This window comes from Oryzias latipes, chromosome 20 (assembly GCF_053564925.1).
Source record: "Oryzias latipes strain Hd-rR chromosome 20, Olatipes_Hd-rR_3.1".
Lineage (NCBI taxonomy): Eukaryota > Metazoa > Chordata > Actinopteri > Beloniformes > Adrianichthyidae > Oryzias > Oryzias latipes.
The window spans coordinates 22,125,691-22,139,325 of NC_136256.1; the positions used below are offsets into that span (position 1 = coordinate 22,125,691).

Sequence of the window (13,635 nt, forward strand, 5' to 3'; positions counted from 1 at the left end):
AACCACATTTTTTTTCAGACTCAAACATTTTCCCCCCAACAGCTGAAAAAGATGAACAGCTGATGGATTGATGACACAAACTCATTTTCAGTCGGTGCTGTCTGCATCAGTGATGCTGGTTCTGGCTGAGGGGGGGAGTCCGTGCTGCCGAGGCAGACGGCTCTCCTCTGATGTTTCCTTTTGTGGATTTTCCATGTATATTGAGGAGATATTGAGAGGTGTAGGAGGATAGCAATGGCTTTATTTCATATATTTCTGGTTGCAGGGCTCACATATATGTGAATGCCTCCAATATTTTATTCCACACTGATTAAAGTAACAACTTTTCATTGTTTTTCTCTGTAGTGTTTTCAAGTTTACCTTTACTCATGAGGATAATAAGTTTTGCTCTCCAAAGCCGTCAAATACAGAAGTATAAACAATTTCATTTGTTTTTATCTGTGAGGGACTTCCACAGCTTAGTTACGATTGTCAGGACCGTTTCCTCCTCAGAAGTATTTTTCACTGAGAGAACCAACGGGCAGCTCAAATTGGACATTTTGCAACAGTTGAGCTATATAGAGCAGAAAAGATTGTATCTCTGGATTTATGGCGAAGCATTAAGCATTCCCTCTCTGCTGGGATCTACTTTCTGTCATTATCCCTCAGCCCACTCCCTGTTGCGAGTTTACTGACATTTCAGAGGAAGATAAACAGCAGGAATGCATGAGGAGGGCTCATGAGGGACCGAGCAGACTTGATTATTCTCTGAACTTACATTCACACGCACAGCAGGATTCTGGATGTGACTAAATTAAGAACAAACAAATCATTTTAATGTAAAAACTTCAAAGTGTCATTTTAAAACAGTTTTTGCTAACTTAATTCCTTTGTTTCTTCTGTTTCCATATCCAGGACTACAAGATCCTTCACCCGAATGTACACACACTGAAACCGGATTTCACTAAAACTGAGAAAAGGAAATCTCTTTGTAGTGTAGATTCATGTACATTTGAATACAAAGCAGCGTATTATTGCTGTGCATTAAACTGTATGAAATATGGATTTTTAAGCAGGTGGTTGGATGATAAGAAATACCTTAAATATCGGTTTAAACGCGGCTTAAAATGTGAAAGAGTCTGGACGAGTAGAAAATAACCTTAAATGGCTGCATGAACTAGGATTACAGGTGTGTTGGCTTCCTCCTCAGATGCTGTTTTGTACTTGCTGATTCACATGTCAAATTATTTAGATGACACAATATATACCTAAATATATAGTATGTACCTTGTATTGATAAATATTCCAAAATGACTTATGTTTACATATAGAACAAGATGAGTTCATTAAACACAAATGAAATTCTCCTTGGTGCATAAGATATGCACTGATGTGCAACTAAAAGTCTCTTAGGCTGACATTTGGGACGAGGGTTGGGGTGTAAATGTCAGTCTTTGAAGACGGCAAAAGTAGTACCTGGCATTAATCGTTAAAATCTATGAAGTCAGCTCGGAAAGGAGACAAAAAACTCTGGTATTTAACCTTTTCCGCACAGAAAACTTTAACCTGATATGTATATTTGGTTTGTGACTTTTAGATCTCCAGCCCCTGACCTCACATGTGTTCCTTAGACAGGATGTTCACAGCAGGAAACAGAGGAGACGATGGACACGATCAAGGTTTATTTTTGGCTACAATCAAACTTGGACAGCTGGCGCCCTGTGATGGGATGCTGCGTTGGAGGAATCATCAGGGGCTGTTAGGGTGGGAGTGTCCGCTCACTCTTTGCCGTCCTCATGCAGCTACCAATTAGAGTAAAAGCTTTGAGAATCTTCACTCTTTCACCTTGCAAATGTGGCATTTGGAGCCAGATACGAGGGTGTTGAAAAGCAGCCAGTTATCTCGGAAATCCATCCGTCATCGCAGGAGTAAATTCATCTGCATCTGGCTGTGAGTCAACCCTCAGAGGTACCTTGCACATTATGACTCAAGAGCGATGAATTTTTTATAAACATGCATTTGCCAAAGCTCCAGATCACACAGCAGAAACCCCTTTCAGTGTTTGATAATGGTGCAGGAGAAGAGCGTTTAAAGGAAAACAACACACCGGCCACTCACTGTACCACATCATCAATATATATGGGTACGCTCTTGTCTTTATTGTGTCGTCTGGCAATTTCCCCTCTAGTCTGTTATTCTCCTGCTTTTCAGGTAGTGATTTATTTTTGGAAAAAAATAAAAGATCTTTGACAACTCCACCAAAGAGTGCACGCTTATGTTCTTGGCTGTTTGTCTTGGGTCTAACACAGTAAGTGAGCAGAATTGTCCTTTCTCCCTGATGGTTCCTCTTGAATGTCCTCTGGCTCATTGAGCTGCGTCTGGAAAAGTAAAGTCATTAATCTTTGCTTTTAATTCTAGGAGACTGACAGAGCCGCTTGACCTAAACTTTAAGATTCAATTAATCATGTGAGGCATCACAAAGCAGACATGGAGTTCTGCTTTTTGACAATTAAAGTTTAAAAGTCCTTAGTTACTGGTTTAATCTGTTTGTATTTCCTCAAGTGTTTCATTTGGAAAAAACATTCAAGAAAGGAAAGTAAAGGGGGATTTTTTGCAACTCTTTACATCTGTGTTAATTAACGTTTCCAAAGGCCTTTTAGATGAACGTGTGGAGGTTATTTTCACCCATAAATTAAAGTGAGTTAACTTTCAATTGACCATTTAATTTAGCAAATTCAAATGGATTTTGCAGTTAAGAATTCAGCATGCAACACGACAATTCACAATCCTTTTATGTCAAAATGCTTAAGGGCATCACAAACATCAAACAGCACGTCAAATTAAAATGCAAGACATTTAGGTTATTTTAAATTGAATTAAAAGCAAACAAGCAATTGAAATCACATTTTTTATATTAAATTAAATGAAATCAAAAATAAATGGCCAAGTGCAGTTTCATTTCATTTATGGTACAGAAAACTATTTAAAATGCAATTAATTTAGCTTTTATTCAACATTTATTTCCAATGTTAGATTGAATCGTAATTTTTGATGTTGAATTCTAAATTAAAGAGGGTATTTTCAGATTGAAAGCCTTAATCTTAAAATTGCATGATCAAATTACAAATTGAACTGTCAATTGGGAATTTAATATATCTTTGAATTACGGGGAGAAAAAACGTCCGTCTGAATTACACAAGATTATCTGTGGTGGCTAAAAAGGACTCAAAACTGCCCACACGTCTTTAAATGACGTTTTTTTTATTCTCTTTTTTTAAAATCTGCTATAGTATAAAGAATAAAATGAGTCACCTAAAAATGCTGAACTTGTTTCTCCCCATTCTGCCCAAAGGAAGTTTCTGACATCTCTTTTAATTGTAGAATACCAACTTTAATAACTTTCGAAATAAATAGGTTACAAAATGTTAAATGGGGACAATAAATGTGGTTTGAGTGTTAAAAAATCCAAATAAACTGCTTTTCTATAAAGGACTTTGCCACCGTTTGTCCTCCATCCCTATTCTGGTTTGACATCTTTCTGATTTTCTTAATTTCTTCCAGAAGAAGCAGGGACCCCAGTTGTCATGAGTGCTCACACTCACAACAAAACTGTTGTTTCACATTTAGGAAATGAAATCCTACTGTTTTTCTTTTTGTGCCTCAACAGTAAATTTGTCCAGCAAGTAATCTTTTGCTACTTGATATGAAGCCTTCATACAGTCCTTAACCCTTGTGCTATCTTAGATGACCCCAGCCTTACATTGATGTGTTCTCCCTCCCATGACAAAGGTGGATAAAGATGGAAAGGTTTCATGTAATTCATGGACACCAGTGAGGTTCACAAATCATTGAAGAAAAAAGGTTCAGAGCACTGTCTAGTGGGTCTAGATGACCCAACTCCCAATGTTAAAGTGCCTAAGATAGCACAAGGGTTAAGGCCACTTCTCCAAGCCTTCATCCCAGCCCTGCTCGCAGCTGCCCACAAACACAATAAAACCCTTGTTTTCCTCTTCCTTGCATCTCCTAAGTCAGCCTTCGGCAATCCAAAGGCAGCTGGAACAAAGTTTAAAGTCTAATCCTTCCTTGGAAACTTCCAAAAGATATCACTTTATTAGAAAACACCTGGAGCAAAGCCTGGAAACAAGTGTGAATGGTGGGAGGGCTTCAGACAAAGACAGAGATGACACGTTTCCAAAAACCACGGCTTTTCAAACAAACACCCACATTACTGTCAGTATAAAAGGTAGATTTGGTCTCTTTGACATGGATTGTAATGTAATATAATGGGGACCCAAGCCTCCCTGCTTACTGAGTGCCAGGCAGGGAGGCTTGGGTCCCCATTTTTAAAGAGTTTTGGGTATTATGTAACCCTAAAGTTGATCTAGCATTTTTTTCGTCTGCTCCTGATTCACAACGATTTGAATAGAAAAAAAACCCCACAGAAATGCAATTTTAAGCTGTATTGTTTTAAATGATGTCCTCCGTTATCAGAAAAACGCCACAAGAACATATTAAAAACACAAAAAATATGATTTAAATCACAGTGGGTCTTTAACTTAAAGGTGGAGCTTTGGGTTCAGACCACCAACATTTCTGTGATTAAGATAAAGTTGTTAACTTGAACTTTCACATCCCAGCAGGTTACTATTTAATGATTTAATGTATCACAATTATGTGACATCAATACATATTGATGCTAATCTCTTTCAGGTTAAAGAAGCTCTAAAATTGAATATGGAATGGAATCACCATTTACACCTTGTAAAAGAGAAGATGCCAGAAAATACAGCCATCCAGAAACAGGGAGCTCTCAGCTCAGTAAGTGCAGATCTGACTGTGTGACAACAATTGAAGTGACAGGTAACTCACACAGAGGTGAGTGTGTGGAAGCTTTTTGATGAAGGCCTTTCTGTGTGTGAAATGGCTGATGGTGATGGGTCAAGAGTGCCACTTGCATGCTTATTTTAGCTGCAACGTCAGTAAATAAACTCATGCTCAGCAGGGAAGGCCCACACTGTATTTATACTCAAACAAAATCATGCCTGCTTTATTTTACGTATTGAGGGGAATCCAGCTGATTGTTTTTCAAAGCTTTTACACTTAGTGAAATGACTAGAAAAGTTACCTGAGGATAATGGACGCAGACTGTGTGCATGCTGGGAAGAACAGCTTTGAGAGCAGCTCAATGTTTGTCTGGACAAAGTCAAGCAGGATGTTAAAATCTTCCAGCAACCTGCTTTGTTTTGAGTCTACTCTCCAGCACTGGCACACATTGATCTGAGATGTTATCAGATCAATTTTGTCTTTCTGTGAAGACAAAAGACCAGCATGTGGGAGAAATGAGGCCGCACCACCATAAAAAGTCTTTACAAACTTTTTCTCAACAGTTGAAAAACCAAAGCATGTGAAAAATTGCTGGTAATATACAAGTAGTTCAGGAGCGGAACTACTAATGGGGGGGGGGGGGGGGGGGGGATACTTGCCCCCCCAGTAAAAAGCACTTGTTTCTCCAATTTTTCAGTCAATATTAGCATGATTATTGACAAAGATTAAGACATCCTCAATACCAGCCTTTGTAACCCTTGTGCTATCTTAGATGACCCCACCCTTGCATTGACGTGTTCTCCCTACCATGACAAAGGTGGATAAAGGTGGAAAGATTTCATGTAATTCATGGACACCAGTGAGGTTCACAAATCATTGAAGAAAAAAGGTTCAGAGCACTGTCTAGTGGGTCTAGATGACCCAACTCCCAATGTTAAAGTGCCTAGGATAGCACAAGGGTTAAGCACTGCAAAAATAACAAAAGCAATATTCTTTCATCTTCTTCCGGTTTGTCCCTTACGGGGTCACGGGCTGCCGGAGCCTTTCCCGGCCACTTACCGGCGAAGGCAGGGGACACCCTGGACAGGAAATCAATATGTCGCAGACAAAAGTAATATTTTTTATGAAAAAAAATCAGTAATGAAAACAGTTAGAAACATGTATTTTTTTAATCTTTTCATTTTTAATGGCCTTCCATTCTTTTTTCATTTTTTTTCTGATACTGTATTTATCCCTCAATGGGGAAATTCTTCTCTTCATTTGACCCATCCCCATAAGGTAGCTTCTCACCTTACCAACCGAGCTACCCAGCAAAATCTGCAATTCTTGTGTTTTACTTCCCTGCCAAAGTCTTATTTTTTTTAACTTTCAGTAATTTTCAAATCAATTCATGACAAATTATACAAGCAAAGTTGGATAAATCCATGTATAAATATTTTTCCTGTATCTTTTTTTGTTTGACAGCTCTGATTACTGATGTAACCCAAAAATGGGAAGTGTTTCATCTATTCCTGTGATTTAAAAACATGGAATGGATTTTTCTGCTTACTTTAGATTCTTTTGTCAAAAAGTGTAAAAAGAAAACCTCAATATATAAACCTAATATGAACCAGTTGTTGTGAAGCATATGCAGCAATTTTTGAGTCCTCTGTAAACCAGCAATTTCAATTCTCCAGCAGCTGTTTCTGAACATCGCTGACTGTCAGATTCAAAACTGTGACTAATTTTATGAAAGCTATTGGCAAATGCAGACAAAGTTCATCTGCAGTTCAGAAACCACAAAAGGTCTCAGAGTAAATCTAGTCAAGCTTTTGGGTTGTACCAGTGGCGGGGGCTCAACACGCCTCCAGTCAGAAGAGCTCGTTTCTCCAGACTGGTCGACTTCGCCCAGCAGTGATGTAATTACACCAGACAAGGCCAAAGGCATATTGTCTCAACACTGTTAAGAGTAAAAGAAAGAAAACAGTAAATTTATGGAAAGACTTGAATTAGTGCTCCAAATCACAAATGTTTAAGAAGAAAAAAACCTTTTCTTTGCTAACAAACATTCTTTTTTTTTGCAAGAGGTAGTTTTTGATTTTACAGTGATTATTTATCAGTTGAAAAGAGGGACACAATTTCCAACCTTCTCAGGAGTTGCTGTCCAAGCAAGTTCAACCAAAGGCCAGGCTACACAAAGAAACAGGACCCAAGAGTCACATTGTGGCCGACATGTCCTACTTAAATAAATGTTAGAGCCCCTGACAATTCAGTTAGAAAAAGAATACACAAGTTTTGCTTGTGTTAGATTTGTATTGGGAAGTCAGGAATTATTCTCTCTTAAAAAAAGATTCAAGATGGACCATATTCCAGTAGAAAACATATTTTTTAATGAAGATATCAAGCTAAATTTACATTTTAATGTTTCTACTTGACCTTTTTCTATTACATTAGACTACCACCTCCGTTTGTCAGGAATCCAGGAGTCTGAGATTGGTGGGCAGAGCTTGGAAATTTTAATAAATTAACTTACCAGTAAACGTGAACAAACTGGGAAAGAAGGAAGAAACAAAAAAAGGTGAGGAAGCAGGGGCCCTGACGGAAGCTGACATAACAACAGACACCTAAACACACAGAAAATGATCAAGTTAAATTACATGTGTCAAACTCAATGAAAACAGTTGCATACAGTTGCATAGAAACAGTTGCAAACAGTTGCAAAAAGTGCAGTATGCAAACAGTTGCATAGAAAACTCATGTTTTCTATGCAACTGTAATTGTCACTTTAAAACGTTATAGTAAATACATAATGAGTTAGTTAACACATAGGAGTAGTTACATTTAGTTTTTCATTACATTTAGTTACATGTATAAGTTATATCTGGCCCTTTGAGAACAACCACTATGCTGATGTGGCCCTCAGTGAAAATGAGTTTGACACCCCTGAGTTAAATGAAGACAGATGTGGATAGTTGGAAACTTGAACCTGGTGTGGTTGTGACTGGAGGGGCACAAAATCAAAATCAAATCATAAGAACCAAGAAAACATCGGCATTTACTCTGGGTTCTAGCAAATTGGGGCTAAATGCAAACTCTTAGCACTGTCTTCTGGTGTTTATGACGAGCCAGAAGAACAAGTTCTCCTGTCACAACTCAGCTCTATACGAACTGCAATTGAGGAGAAATAAAAAATGACACTACCTTACCATTAAAAGTCAAGTTTAATGGTACCATAGTTTCGGGATTTGTTTTGCTCATTTGATCCATTCCCAGGGCGAACAGGGAGCTGCAGATACAGCCATACTCAGGAACCATGTAACACCCTAATCCAGCCCCTTCATGCTGAATGCCAAGCAGGAAGCCATTTTTTGAGACTTAGACTTAACTGTGGATTTGAACGCATGACTTTCCAATCTCATGGTGGACACTCTTCCACAAGGCCACTAAGTTGGCCTTGGGGATGCCTTTAAATCAAGTAGTCCCAGACTTAGTAGCACTGAATTGTCACAAAAAGAAATTTAAGAATACAGTGAAAACACACAGGAACACACACATACCATAATAACTGTTAGAGGTTGTTTTAACCCAACATTAATTTGGATGATGGGGCAGGTAAACAAACATTACAGATCCTATGGATTTAATTCTAATTCAAATCCTGTGAGTTTGTTTACCTGCCCCATCAATGACTGCCTGCAGCATGGTAGTGTAAGGACAGTGGTTTGGGTTTACTTGGCAAAAACTAGGAAAAAGCTGTGCATTTTCCTGTTTTAAATGTTCCAAAGTTGACTTTTTAGTAAGGTTAAATTATTCCAGAGTGAAGCTTTAGACCATCTGTCTTTCAGAATTTTTTGTTCAGAATCATCTAAATTTGAGTCTAGGTCAAGTCTAGGTTACTTCAAAATAAAGGGCTTTGAGCTGCTCAATTAAAAAGGTGATTCTGTATCGTGACACAAAACTAAAAGAAGCGATCATTTACTTGACTTTGCCCCTCAATAATGTAATTTAATTTTAGAGTTGAGCTGGGAATTGTGAAGCTAGTAACAAATGTTTTCAAAAATAATGAGACACAATGGAGGAAAAATAAATTTTCCCATTAATGTGATTGGTAGATTTATACCAAAGCCTCCAAACTGATTCACAGTCACCTTCATGAACAGGGAGACTCTCTTTTTTTTGAAACAGTGCAAAGCAATGTTATCTTTTTCAGCCGTCATCGCTGTGACAGAGAACAGGCTCTGAGCAAAATGACTCATCAGTGCTGCACTGGAAAAATGGGTGGATTTCATTCTTTTTCACTGCAGTTCTTCAAGTGTCCTTGGTGAGCCCTAAATTTACAGAGCCTTCTGCTGGCTTTAGGACACATTGAACAGCCTCTGAATAATAAATTGGCAGATTATTAAATGTAGAAGGAAGGCAAAGGAATTGAAAAATTGAGATATCAAGTGCAGGGTTTCTGCTCGGTACAGTAGAAAAGCCCTGCTGGCTTTCTTCTTTAAATTTAAAACAGGATTTTAGGATCTAAACTTGTTTTTTCTACCTTTCCTGTTTTTCTTAATAAGAGTAAAAAAAAAGAGCTGAAATTAGGTTATGTGTCACATTTTTAAAACCACCTTTTTTCAGGGTAGCTCCAGTCCGAGCGTCTTCTGGAAAACTTCTTGAGGTTTTGCTGTGATTTGTGAGCACAATGAATCATAGCAAAACATACTGGGGAATCTGAGTCCCAAATGGCTCAGAAAGAACTCAGAGAATGACGTTTACAGCTGCCAAAGAGGAAGTGATGGGAAACAGACAGATACATGGTTGGATAAACTGACACTAATTGTGGCAGTTTAACACTTTAGCATCCACAGACCTGTCGCTGCATCACTGCTGGACTGTTCTGTGTTCACTCATTTTCATTTATGTTTAACAACTCAAGCATTAAAACGAGGTTGAAAGTAATTATAAGGAACCATTTCAGGTTTCTTTTTGAGATATACAAGTGAAAGTTTCAGAATTTTTCTCTGTCGCACAGTTAAGTTCTCTAAATTACACGTCCTTGACGGCTGTAATAACAGAACTCTGAAAGGAATATTTCAGGAAGTTGAGAGGTGATATTCGCATTGACAAAAGACTTTGGTGGGTTGATTTCTCTCTTGGAAGGAGTGACTGAAGAGCAGCTCTTTGTCACTGATGGATGCAGCTTTTCTCCGCGGTTCCCTGACATTGATGCACGTGCAGAATAACCGGAGGCTCTGATGAGTATCTGTGGAGGAGGATACAGTGACACTGACTTTTACAAGTCACATCGCTCCCAGCACTCTGTGGCATCAGTACATGGTTTATTAAAATGGTTTTATGACTGCTTAGTGCACTTCTTAAAAGCTCATTCAAGGGCTAGAAAGGAATTTGTATTCATCCTCCTAAACAGATGCTGCAGTAATGTCACTTTTATTTTATTTTAGGGTAAGAGGTTTTCACAAGTTGCAGCTGTTTGTGCTTGTGAGTTTTGTCACACTGACCTGTCAAACAAAAGGATTACCTCTGAGCTTGTTTTCAAGCAAACGCAGAACAGAGGAGTAGAAAAAGATGGCACCCTCATCATAAAGCACCAAATATTCGCTGTGGGTCAGTTGGTCACTTGAAGTTGACCCTATATATGCGTGTGTGTGTGTGTGGCAAGGGTGACCCCACCTTTGCCCAACAGTAGCTGTGATAGGCTCCAGCAACTCCATGACCCCAAAAGGGATTAAGTGGGTTTAGAGAATCAATAGATGGATGGAATGGTGTTTGTGGGATGCTAATGCACAAGTACCTGCATTTTACACGTCCTTCTCAGCTGTTCAACATGATTCTGTAGTGTCGCATGAAATGGTCGGACCTTGCAAGAAAGATCACTGAGTCTACACCCAAAACTTCTTTTTTATAAAAGGACTATTTCGCTAATGAATTAAATTGGCAATTGTCTCCTAAAAAACACTGTTCTCTTTTGGTTAAAAAGGAATATTTCCCAACTTCCACAAAGGTTTCAGTTTATAGGAATCTTTATAACCTCAAATGCACACAGACTATTAACAAAGCTGTTTAGGTTGATTTTTCAGACAACTTGTGCATTTTGTGAGACTGTATATGGCTTGAGATCTTGATGTGGCTGGAGGCTGGAGAGCAGCAGGTGAAGTTGCTGGAAGTAGCTTGAGGTAGTTATGGCTTGAGGCGAGGCTGGAGGTCAGTGATGGTTCGAGGCGAGGCTGGAGGTTCTTGGTGTTCCGAGAGGTTCTGTGGCTCAGGTAATCCGGTGACTCAGGTGTCCACTCGGGGTCAGACTGTCCTGAAGGCGAGGCAATACAAAAGGTAGACGTGAACTCGAAGACTTGGCCTAAACTAGACGAGAGACCAGGTTATGCACCATCAGGGGCAATGAACTGGCAATGAATGCTGGTTCTGGATCTCCTTAAGTAGGTCTGGTCGGTGTTGAGGTGAGTGGACACAGCTGGGAATCATTAGGAGCCACCCAGAGGGGGGAGGGGGAGGAAAGCTGACAGAGGCACCATGACAATTGAGTGTTTAATGTGTTGAATGCGGCTCTGAGAAAAAGCTCTAGGGGGATCTTTTTGAGGCTTTCAATGCTTGCAACCCAAAAAGATGTTAACAAATTCGACTATTTTCAAAGAACCGGTAAGCCGAGTCTGAAAATTAAAAAGAACCCATTCCTGTTAAGTTAAAAATTACAAAGTAATTGCATCTGTATGAACCGCACCTGTGGACAGACAAGAACGAGAAGGTGCAGTCACAGAGAGATGTCAGCTGAGTGGCTGCACACAACAGCTGCCACGCTGCTCTGCTTCACCTCAGCAGAGAGCACATCAAGTTGGCTGTCAATATGATTGCTGTCATCATGGTGCGCCCCTTTTATCTTGTTCCCCCTGTTTTGCATTTCACTTCTTCCAGCAGCTTTGAACTACATTGACGCTGTGAAAGCGTGTTTGACACCTTTAACGAGGAAAACCAAGGGAGCATAAGCAGGATGTAAATGCATGCTGACACATTACAGAAGACAGTATATTTGGAAACTGAATCTGAAATATATGTCAGAAGAAGCTTCATTGTGTTTTTTTGCCTCTGTAAATACTTTAATTTTTAAGTCATTAAGTCATGTCATTATTTATGACTTCTTGGCTAAACAGTGTGTGAAAGTAATTGTTTAAATTGTTTAAGGTGGGTTGTTGATGAAAAATCCCTGCTGAGAGAACAAATAATCAGAAAAGAAGTGAAATTGTGGTCCTCTGCACTTCCTTGTTTCACACATCTCTTGTATCTTCAGTGTATTTTCTGTGTGCTGTGCTACAATCTTAGGAAACATCAGGCTAAGTGCACGAAAAATGTTGCAGTTAGTTTGAGATATTTTGAGTCTGAACTCAGGTGATGTTTGATGGTATCTGGAAGCTCTTCCATGCAGCTAATTGAAAAACTTTTCCTCTAAACTTTTACTTTGTTCAAACTAATTTGCTCTAAATTCAGGTTTAGAAAATAAATACACTTTATCTGAATCAACAAGGCCATGCTCTTTATTTTTTTAGTAGTTTAGAGATAACAAAAGGAATGAGTCCAGGTGTGAAATATTTCTGGTGTAGAAATAGCTCCCAGTATTTTTTTTTGTGCTTTGTCCACTTTGACCAGGCTCAGCTGGATGAAACGTGTTTGAATCGAAAGCTGACAATGGTGCTCTTACACACAGGCATGCACAAGCTCACCTTCACCTTTTTTGGGGGATGGGGTAGGGGTGAAGTTCTTTTTTTAATAGAGAGAACGCTTGCTGCATTGATGATCACATTCCCGGCAGTAGGAGGATTAATGGAAACGTATTGTGTGGACACAACAGCAAGAGATCATAATGACAGCCGTACTTTTACTTGTTATTGTGGCGGCTGCTGTTACAAATTCAAACTAATGGAAAGTGGATCTGCTTTAAGAGCAAAACCATCGTTGCATTTGGAGATGTTTCAAATTTGTGTTTATAAATTTAGGGGGTATTCAGACTGGACACAGTAAGTTACCTTAAAATGAATCAGAGATGGTTTCCTCTGAACCACTTTCAGGCTCATCTTTCAAGGTGGTCTCGATTCATCTCCAATTAAACTGAACTCCGGTTCACTCTGAGTTTCCTCAGTCTGAATAGGCCTGTTCTTGTAGCGGACCAAAACAGCCACCCGTAGCCGGGCATTACGGGATGCAACCAGAGTAGAACGGAAGCAACCGATGAGCCGCAGAGAAACGTGAAGCAACGATGAGACACAGCAACTCATTGAAATGTTGTTGGATGAATGCAGGCTCATGAAAACAACTTTTAACGTGATGCACATTGCTTCTCACGCTGTTTTCCTGTCAATCTATATGTCACAAACACTTATCAGAGTACCTTCTTAGCTGTCATCTCCCCACTAACCACCTTGGAGCATGCCTCTGTCGTACCAAAGTAGCAAGTAAAAAGAGTCGTACCTTACGGTGAGACAAAATCAAAATTGGTCAGGGAAATATAAAGTTTGACTAACTGAACTTTTCCTACAAGGATTGCAAAGGCAGAGATTGCAAATACTTCCATTATTCCTTTTCTCGCTGCTTTACCCCGCCCTCTTAATTCATGGCTGAATTAAGAGGAGATCTTTGGTCACATGGTTTTGTTTACAAGCTTTGGTTCAAAACAGAAATGTCTGGTTGAAGACAGTCTGAGTACAGACCAAACGCAAGGTACAGAGCTTGATCTGGACCAACTGACTTTCAAAAGATGGAAAGTGTGGCACAGAGAGTGAAGCTGTCACAACTGGTGTGACTAACTGTTTTCATGGGTGATTGACAAATTGGTTTATTTCAAAC

The 13,635-nt window shown here is 39.2% G+C and overlaps 1 long non-coding RNA gene across 1 annotated transcript; it reads right to left on the reverse strand.

Moving 5' to 3' along the window:
• Positions 1-1,728: 1,728 nt before the first annotated feature.
• On the reverse strand, positions 1,729-7,651 carry LOC144988351 (uncharacterized). The gene is made up of 3 exons (XR_013652221.1): positions 7,316-7,651; positions 5,105-5,286; positions 1,729-2,357 (listed from the first exon to the last, which is right to left on the reverse strand). It is a non-coding gene; the product is annotated as an uncharacterized LOC144988351 (long non-coding RNA).
• Between the last annotated feature and the right edge of the window lie 5,984 nt (positions 7,652-13,635).